Below are 11,362 nucleotides of genomic sequence, written 5' to 3' on the forward strand. Positions count from 1 at the left end.
ATGAAGAGGTCCCGGTTGATATATCAGATAGGCAGTTAATCGATTACAAACCAAGGATATGGCCTCAGTTAAGGTTCTATGGAAGAACCACAAAGTAGAAAAGGCTACATGGGAAGCAGATAAGTACATAAAGTCCAAGTATCCGCATCTATTTTCTGCTCCTGGGATTTATACATAAGGTTTGTGTTCTTCAACATACTTTTGTTTTCAATATTGTTAAAGGAAAGATTAATATCTTTGAATCTTTATTTTCTAACTCGGTTAAAGGTTGGATTGATATTTGATAATGAAAATGACTGTTTGCGATTACCCTACCTTGTCCATCAATCAGGGATGAATGTTTCTAGTAGGGAGACTATAACACCCTGGGTTTCTGGCACTAGAAAATTTCCTGGATTTTGGGTCCCTAGACAGGATACGACTAAGGGAAATGACTTGTACACTAGGATATGAGTAGTATAGGTCAGTTGTATGCTGACCAATGTTAGTTGGTTGGTTGGATATGGTTTCTGAAAGAGATACAACTTGGATGGTACGATTTGTATCTGTGGATATGGGTTGTTTGGTTGCTTGGCTTAATCTTAGAATTGGTAACTTAAGTTGGATCTAAGTACGAGTGGCTCACCAAGAGTCATATGCTAGGGTACGAGTCGTACCATGGACTCGTATAGTGGCCAGTGTTCAGTTATCTTGGGATTCTATTCTGTTAGGGGTACAGATCATGCGTACTAGTTGTATATAGTGATACGACATGGTTTGGGGTGAGTCGTACCTTGGACAGTGTTGGGTCCAAGGGAGATGGCCGTGGGTACGAGTGGTTGGTACCACTCGTATTGAAGGGTACGACTGGTATGGATAGTCGTATTCCTCTGGAGGGATTTTGGTGCAGTTTAAGTGAGGGTAATATGGACATTTCCCCACTTAATTTAATAAGGCCCCACGACTTTTAACTTACATATGAGGTTATTTGCCCTATTATTCTATTCATTAACACATAGAAAATACTCTACAATTCTCTCTAAATGTCTTGGCCAAAGGAAGCTAAGATTTCATCTTAAGGATTAATTTGGAGTTTGTATTAGTGATTTCTCTCCATCATCTTCTTGGTTTAAGGCATGTTCTCTTTCCTTATTGTTAGTTACAACTAAAGGCATGGTTTTATACAATGTTTTCATGGTTTGATTATTGTATGGCTTTGGGTTTTCAAATATAATTTGGGGATTTTGATCATAAATGCTTGGTTATGCTTTTCCTATGTTTTAATTATGCTTTTATATTCTTTAATGGTGGTTTTGGATAATTGATTGCATGGGAATAGTTATTTAGTAATTGGCTTTGATTTTGTAAATACTATGCCCCCAATATGTTTGATAAAATGCCTATGAGAATTTTTTCACTACATTATTGGATTTTTAATGGAACTTATGCGTGGTTTAAACTTGGTAATGGAACCCTAAATGGTCAAATGGTTTGGAATGGTCAAAGTGGAATGGTTTTGGGTTTAACAATCATTCTTGTATGGTATAATAGAATCACCCCAAGTAATCATAATAATAGAATACTTGTGGGGTACATAAGACTCCCCCAAGTTAATTGGATCATGTGATTTATAGGTACATGGGAATCCCTTGATCTCTAAAAGATTTGGCTAGGGACAATATTTACAAGTTATAGTCGGTATGAAGATACCACTATGTATAGCCTCTGTTAATAATAATGGTTTAGTTGATTGGAAAAGGTTTTAATTGAGCAATAAAGGCGGGGTGCGTAGCTAACCGTGAAGGTGGGAGTCTAACGGATGAACACTGGAAACTCATTTTTGCCGACATGAGGGGTAGGTCATGGTAACCTTATCTGATACTACGAGGTACATGGGCATCCTCTAAGTACATTGTACATATATATTATTAAGGGTGAAGTGTACTTGGGAATCCCTTACTCTTATGGTATCTCCGGTTCGTGCAGCTACACACATCGAGGCTCGTTCAGGGGGTTACACTGGACCCATATAGCCTGTGGGTGGTTAAGGAAGGTTAAGCTACACATACCCAGGTTAATGGTTTATATTCATTCTAAACTCAGTCCCTTTTCCCGGCATGGTTATATATATATATATATATATATATATATATACATTTATATATATATATATTTGGATGCATATGGATGGTTTACTTGGTTTTACTGGATGGAATTATTTTATCCTTATCCTAAGTTCATGCTAGCATTTACCCACTAACCCATCTTTGGGTGGCTATATCCCCATGCAATGCAAGAACCGACCATTCTACTCCTCCATCTTTTCGGAAAGTTCCATTTTATGTTATGGATATTTTCATATACTTTGATTTATTTATGGATATTGGTTTTGGCTATGGTTGGGGGCATGTCCCAATTGGATATTGGTTTTCTTTTGGTTTGAGGCTTTTGTGAAACTACTATGGGTTGGTATGAGCAGGATCGATGTTGGTGTCAGCCTTGGTATTGGCATTGGTATTGGGATGATACTGTAGGACTAAATTTCTCACTTTCCATCCTCTTTTATTTTGGGATTATATATAATTATAATGGAACTCATATGGTTTGGATTATGGATTGGTTGGTATTAGTTATCGATTTGGTATCGAACGGTTGGACTCATTTGGGTGGTCATGGATATAGACCTATCCCAGAGTCTTGGATTATGCAATAACGTTATCTTGTTATATGTTCTGAATTCAGCCAGCTCAGGACATGCATAGGCTGGTTGGGTTGGGTAATAGAGGCGATCTCCAGTCCTAGTTGGACTTGGGATGCCCATTACGACAAGGCCCTGATTCGGGTTGCGTCATTTTCTTAATTTTTCTGTCCCTTTACTAGCTTGGACAACATAGCCTCCATGCTCGACTCAGTTTCATGGATACCTGGTGGAACATATATATTACCTTTCTCCTTGTAATCATCCTTATATCTCCAGTCACCATCCCACTCTCTATTCCTATCTTTGTACCTATCCTTGCAGTAGTTCTGACCTTGGTTTCCTTGTCCCTTGGCTCAAACACCCGCCAACTCTCTATCTAGATATTTATTTTTTTTTTCTAAATTAGAATCATATGATCTAGAGGGTTTACCCTGTGCACCTACTACATGCACCTTCTCAGAATTTATCATTGTGAATTGCTTTGTCAACAGCCCAACCTCCTTCCTTAGCTGAGCAACTTCTTGTGCCACTGTGTCATCAATAACTTTGTGCTTGCTAGAAGCACCGATAGCATATACGTTAGTGCCACTCTCTGCCTCCCGAGTATGCCACCCTCGATTGGTGAGAGAGATCTGATCTAATATCTCTGATGTTATCTCCCAACGCAGATGTATGAATGCTCCACCAATAATAGTGTGGGATTGATAGACGATTTTAAGTAAGCACTACCCTGAGATCTTGTGGTTAGGCACCATCATCAACTTCCTTTTGAATCAAAACCATGCCTAAAACATTGACTCAGAGTGTAACTACCTGAAATTATATACAACTTAATCATTTTAGATGGTGGAAAGAAATAATCTAAAAACTACCTCCACAAATCATTCAAAGTAGTGATTGATCATCGAGGAAGTTCCCCTAACCATAATGTAGCTTCGTTAATTAGAGAGAAAGAGAATAACCTGAGTTTAAGAGCCTCCTGATCTACCCCCGTATAGTGTATAAAGTGCAAATCAAATAAAGTTTGTGAGGTACATATTTGCATCATTAGTCGATAAGCCCAGAAACACACTTTCCAGATTCAACAGTTATATCATAGCACTAGTGATATCAAACTTCACATTTGGTGGCAATGCAGGAGGAATGATAGCTCCTATCTCAGTAGTCTCAACATATCCCAAGTCCTCCTCTAGATCATCATATGAAGGTAAGTACTGATAGGTTGGGAGTACTTGAGCTCTACCCCTTCTATCTCTATCTTGATTTTTGTCGAGTTCTACTTGATGATCTACTCCTGGTCTCTATCTCTCCAGCTCTGCCTCCTGAGCTACCCTATGATCTTCCACTTTCCTCCTCTGGTTAGCTTCTATTTTTGCTAATAACTACTCAATGGTTCTATCCATTCTCTCCTGAACTACACTAGGAGGAGGAGAAGGTAAGCTATGTGGGTTATCCTGAACCCCTTCAAGATCAACTTTTGTCCTACTTTGTCATCCTACGAGTCGGCTGTAGGATTCTCTCTTGTTTAAGATCAAGTAGGACTAAGGAATTTCCTCTACTCCTTGTATTAGGCATATACCCGTGTACACCTAACTAAAAACATAAAATAAAAACCTGAAAACTTCAACAACTTCAATCAATAGCTCAACACCGTAGTCCTCGACAACAACACCAAAATTTTTATATCGCCCAAAGCTACACCTCCAATTAAAGATAAAGTGGTCGATATAAAATATAGTAACCCAACCCAAGTTGGGGTCGAACCCATATGGAATACGTGAAACTATCTTTTTAGATTGCTGAAATCATCGGGCAGTATGGAAAACTAAATGGGGAGATTGTAGTTGTAATCTGTTAAAAGTAACAAGATGTGGAATGCTTTGGTTGTAATTAGTCTAAAATGAACACTAGGATTCTGTTCCCCCAGCTTCTCAACGTCGTAGGTTTATCGTGCTCTATTAAACCAATGCAACATCTTGCATGCAGAATCTAATAACTTATATATCACTAACCGTCTTGTGAATGCCTTAGTGAATCTCACATTGTACCTTTTAAGTCTCAGAGTATCGCTTTACTAACCCTTATCCTAGATCCTATATTAACTATTACCTTTTGAGTCTCTAGTTAATTAGATAAAGATAATTATCTTAAGTAGATGAAGATGATTAACTTATATATTAACTCAAAATTACTGTTGTGATCTTCTTTTCCTACTCTCTACCTCTCTTTTAAGGTAAGTATTGAATATAGGTGGGTTCTTAACGTTTGTAACCGCTAAGAAATATACTAAACTAAAGATGATCACAATATCTGCAAGAATATCGGTTTGAGATAATGTTGCACTTCTCCTACTTTATTAATCTGCCAAGGTTCCCACAACCCTAGCTAAGGGATTTAGCAGCTCATTGTTGTGAAACAATCAATGGAATTCATAATTGAAACTGTTAAATCAATTTCACAATAGTTTACGATAAAAATGCAAAGTCTCAAATTGAATATCAAACCAAAATCCAAGAACACAAGAATCCCAAGATCAAAATCGAATCTAGGAATCAATTATATGTTTGTAAGTATTAAGAGTGCATCAACTAACTAAAAAACGTCAAAAGGATATTTATAGAATATATGAAAATCCTAGGAAGCCAATCCAAAATAAAAGAGAAAAATTTAAGTCGGTGGCCACCTATGGAGCCACTTACGGGCCGTGGGTGGCCCCACGTAGGTGACAGACTCCCAAACATCTGCATGGTCTGTGAAAACTTCAAATCTCTGAAACTTAGACTGGCACCTATGGGTCGTAGGTGCCAACGTAGGTAGCAGGGATCTGATTTTCATCTTTTGAATCTTTTTCTCTCACTCCTCTAACACTTATTCTAGTACCTACGCCACGTAGGTAGTACCTACTGGTCGTAGGTGCCAATGTAGGTAGTCCAAAACTTTAATTTTTCCTTCTTTTCTATAGTTTAGCTCCCAGAACCTGATTTCTTGAAAAACACAATGCAAAACAAATCATATCTAACAAAATGACATAAGTAACTGCATATTTTCATTATTGTAGGCGTCGAAAGTGATATGAAACCATAGCACATGAGCCACACACATGTTAGCTTCTTTTCTAACGAACACAGCTCAACTACATCTCTTCAGTACACATCTAATACAATCGCCACTGATTGTATAATTGTTTAATCTCATTTACATAAATTCGTTGGTATCATCATTTTCTTCAAGCCCCCATCAGAATTTTAGCTCTAGCCAAACTCTACAAATTTCCAAATTCAAATTGTTCAAGTAATGAGAAGTTAGAACTTCAAACAATTACTGAAATTCTTTAATGGGTTTCTTGAAAATTTTCAAGAAAACATAAATTCTGCATTTTTCCATTAAAAAACAGATTATTTTAACCCAAATGCCAATTTTTTGAAGTCAATGTTGATTCTCTCGGAGTTAATGATCTCATCTTTTTCGTATTCATCTTCTTCAAATATTGACTTTCCTTTGTTAGAATCGACATCAACTTGATGAGTTTTACAAACTCCGACCACCACTGCTTCACCAGAGTTTAGTGCAGTTCCGGCATCTTTTCCTTCGATTAAATTAATAGAAACGAAAGAAAAAAAAAGGTAAGAAATTAAAGAGGGCAAGGGATTGTAATGGCGACAGAAAATGGAAATCGGCGGAAAGGAGGAAAAGAAAGAGGTGTAGGGGTTTGTTTTTAAATTATTGTTTATTTTTTAATTATATATTATTTTACACGAAATGTCATGTGTTTTCTTTTGATTGGTCGTTGTGTTGTGTCATCAATGTGTGTATTACACACATTTTATAATATTAGCTGATTGTAAAAAAAGTGTTAAAATGACACATTTGTGGTTGGTTAGGTATTTAAAATGAACACCGTCCACTTTAAATATCAAAGTGAAAAAAATTCGTGCCAAGTTTAAGAGTCCAGTGATGTGTTTGGCCTAATTTTCACTGTACTTTTTAATCTATAATTGCTCTTTGGTTGCTCATTTGAGTTGGACATGTTTATTATCCATAGATAATGCTACCTGTGTTAGCGACTTAAATGATATTATTTACACTATAAATGTATCTCTCTGTATACTGTCCAAATAGAAGAAATTGAATGGTTTTAACACTCGCATCTACTCTGTTAGAAGGCGATCTATAATATTTGTTGAGCACATATTGGTCTAATCATACTACAATCCAGTGTTGAGCTTTTTTCCTTGTCCTATAATGGCTAAATAGTCTTATCTATTTCCGTTTATTGTAATTCCCTTTGAACTACAATTATGTTTTCACTCTTACTTTCTCATATTAGGATCACTAATCCGTGGGATATATTATGTTTTTATTTTCGCTAATAGCAGATACCTATTACTTGCTATTTTTGTGAGTAAATTAGAGTGAAAACAAGTTTACTTATTTTCAAATTCTGAAATTCTACTTGAAGTTGAATTTTGATATTTTTCAAAATTGTATGACCAAATTCATTTTTCCAAATGTAACTCCAAAAAAACGAAACAAATATTTTTCATAGTCAAACATCCTCGTAATCTAATAGTGTTGGGTTCATTTGAATTAAATATTTTTAACATGGAATATGATTATATGCGTAAAAATTAACTAAATTTGTACTCCCTCTGTCCATTTTATTTGTCCACTGTTGACTTGATACACACTTTAATAATAAATAATAGGAGCAATTTTTCTATATCACTCCTTGGATATAATAAATTTAATTTTTTGAGAAATGTGTTGAGTAATGAATATTATTTAATGACAAGGATAAAATTAGACGCGAAATTATAATTATCAATTGATTTTTTAAACTGAATAAATGTTATTAAACAAGCAAATATAAATAGGGGGAGTAATAAATAATAGGTCAAACTCATAGTTCTAAAAACATATTAAATTTAACACTAAACATTTAAAAATTAAATTTAAATTTTGAATTCTCCTCAATACTCTACTATTCTTCGATCTTCTTAGATGCCCGAAAGAAACTAGTAGTTGATTTCCTTATTAGTTGAAGTGTGGAAATTGGAAGCAGGAGTGTTAATGAGGTCACCCACGCCGGGAGTTGCATGGACCATTTGGTCGGCAAGATTGATGTTAGGGTCCATGCCTTTTTCCAGTTTAGCAGAAAAAATAGAAATCGTGCAACATACTTCAAGTACTACTTTTATGTCTTTGTGAATCATTATAGGATTAGGCGCCCATATTTTCTTCATTCATGACTCATGCCATTTCCCTATCTACACAAGAAAATAATGTAGAATCATTTTTTATTTTTTTAAAAAAAACCTCCATACCATTATTCTTGACCACGAATATTTAAGTTTCAACATTTAACTCTTCGATATACTTGTGTAATATTTGACAAATTTGAAGCTCATTGTACTTACACGTACTATTAAGTATTAAATGATTCTTCCTTCTTATCTATGATACATATTCCTTCCACTCAAACTATCTATCATGATTCTCTCTTACATATTATTTAAAAATATTAATTTGAAGGATTTTCTAACTATATTTTATTTCCTTTAATCCATATTAACTGAATTTTTGAGTTAATGCACTCTCCTTAAGAAAAATATTTGAGGTCATAATTTAAACACTACTCTCCATTTGTATCCTTTTCTTATTATTCTCAAACTATTCTTAAAAGAAGGGATAGTCGTGAATGTGACTTTGTAAGTAGTGTAATTTATCATCTATAAAATATAAAGTAAATTTTAAGAACCTCATTTAAAGGAAGGATAAAAATGAAAACAAGTTCCTATGATTCTCTAAAACGTTGAACAATTCACTTACTTTGAAGAATGAAAAAAGTCTCCAAAGTTCAGTTATATGGACAAGGGGAGTATTCTTTATCGACATTTGAACAATCATAACATCACCTCAATTATGAGGTGTTTGGAATCTTTAAGAATAATTGTTACTATTCCCTCTGTTTCTGTTTATTTGTCATAGTTTTCTTTTTGAGAGTCAAATGTTATTCCTTTCGTTTACTTTTATTTGTCACTCACTTCTTGAGGTCAATTAGACTAAATTTTAAAGCTAAATTGAAGTAGATTAATTTAATATTTTAAATTTAAATCAAAGATGGTCGAAAACTATACGAAAACTGTTATAACTCACAATCTTTCTCATATCAATATGATAAAAGGTACGTTTTAAAATATTGATCAAAGTTCATACTATTAGACCTCGAGAAGCGAAATAGTGACAAGTCAGAGTGAATGGATGGAGTATAAATTTTAACCAATATTTTAAGATGTATTTTTTCATCATATTGGTATGAGAAAATTGTAACTTGAAGTACTTTTCTTATTTTTTCTGAATATTCAAATTTAATTTAAAAATATTAAATGAAAATCAGAAAAGCATCTAATACCATCTTGAACTATGATCAAATTTGCTAGGACACACTCCAACTTCCCGGGGGCTCTATTACCCACCCACCCCACCCCACCCCATCCCTGAACTAACTTTTGACATATTTTTGTCAACCTTTTTAGCTGAAGTGGCACCTTTTGTCAACCTTTCTGGCTGATATGGCACCTTTGGCGTAGGCCTCATTTTATATAATAAAGGTGTCACATCAGCACAAAAAAGGTGATAAAAATAGGTTAAAATTGAGTTCAGAGGGTAATATGACCCCCCATGAAGTTGGAGTGTGTAGTAGAACCACTGGCCATAGTTCGAGGGAGGGGTACTGAATGCTTATCTCAATTAAAATATCTAATTTAACTTTGAAAATTAGTCAATTGAATCTCAAAAATAAAACATGACATCTAAAAAGGAACAAAGGGAGTATGTACTGAGGGTAAAATGAAAAACAAATTACTCTCTCTCTCTCTTCCAATTTAAGTGGAACAATTAAGATTCCGAGATTCAAACTTTTAAATTTTGATCGAAAATTCACACGTAAAAGCTTTAAATTTTTTCAAAATAAGATTTATATATTTGAAAGCTATGTAATAAAACATTATATACAAATCAAAATAACTAATAACTTAAAATATTTAAAAGACATAAAAACTTTTAATTAAAAAACTGGGTTGATTAAAATTTCAAGTGTGTCACATAAATTGAAACAGATGAAATATTTTTATGTTGAACTTAATAACAAATTGTTTGAGACACTATTTTTGAAAATTCCATCAGATAATTAAAGACGAAGGGAGTGAGTGCTTGAGTACCACTTGTATAAATCGCTTACTTGAAATAGAAGAAAAAAGAAAAGTGCTCCTCAAAGCTAGAATAACATTTTTAAACACATGAAAAAAAAAAAGTAACTTACATAAATTCCTAATAATTTAAGTAATATTACATAAAATCCCATTTATTTTGCTAATTACATCTTATCCCAGAATTTTAAATTGGTGATACATATGTTAAGCAGTGATACATATTTAAAAGTGATACATATGTAACAGATCGGGTAATTATTTTAGAAAGCAACGGATTTTCAATGATTTTAACACCGTAAATACAAGCGCTAAAAACGCAATTCTATTTGACAACAGTTCAACATTAAAGCAAACCATATTAGAAGCTCAAAGTTTTTCAATTTTGGAACAAAAAAATCGATATTCAATATTTTTTTCTTAATTTCTTCAATGGATCTCGTCACTATGTTGTTGCATCATTTTGGGGAATGGGTTTCTAGAACAAGGTACGATAACTCTCGGATCAACGATATTGAAATTCATGAAAAAAATATTGTACTACGATTTAATGGACGTCATATCAATTCAATTGAAAATTGACGTATCTCTGAAAAGAATTCGTGTCAAATACATTGTTCAAGGTAATTCATCAGCGTTGGAGATTCATAATGATATGGTTGTGAAACTTTTTCTTCAGATTTTGAAAGCTGAAATAATATTTGGGAAGTATCCACTGTGTATTACAACGAGTGATATTGTAATTGATAGTGATGATATTGACGCGGATGATATGACGATTGAGTGTTATGGTTTTGAATCGCTACCACTTGTTAATATGGGTGGTGAAGAACTGATAAGTGATTGCTATAATAGTGTTGTAAAGGTGAACCAAATGTATAAGAACAAAGCTACACTTGTCTCGGTAATACATAACTATGCAATTAAGCACAGGTTCAATTTCAGAGCTGAGAGATCTGACAAGCAGAGGTTTAGTTTTAATTTTTTTAATAACAATTTTTTATTTAATTCACAATTTGATACATCTGGAAGCTGTAGTGATACATTTGTATATTAGTTTATTGTTGATTCATATAGTAGATTATTCATATAACTTATTTTTTATGTCGGTGATTAATGTAACTGGCATTACAAATAACAAGTGATTCATATAACTGGTGATTCATATAAGTGATACAAATAACTAATAATTATTGTAAGTGGATATTTATATATATGGTTATTCATATTGGTGATTAATATAACTGGTTATTCATGTAATTGGATATTCATATAAATGGTGATTGATATTGGTGATTCATATAAACAGATTGGAAAAACAGGTTATTCATATGACTGGTGATTCATATAACTGATTTTTAAAGTTGGTGATTAATGTAACTGGTGTTGCAAATAACAATTGATTCATATAACTAGTGATTCATATAAGTGATACAAATAACTAATTATTATTGTAAGTGGATATTTATATATA

Source organism: Capsicum annuum, chromosome 3, assembly GCF_002878395.1.
Source record: "Capsicum annuum cultivar UCD-10X-F1 chromosome 3, UCD10Xv1.1, whole genome shotgun sequence".
Lineage (NCBI taxonomy): Eukaryota > Viridiplantae > Streptophyta > Magnoliopsida > Solanales > Solanaceae > Capsicum > Capsicum annuum.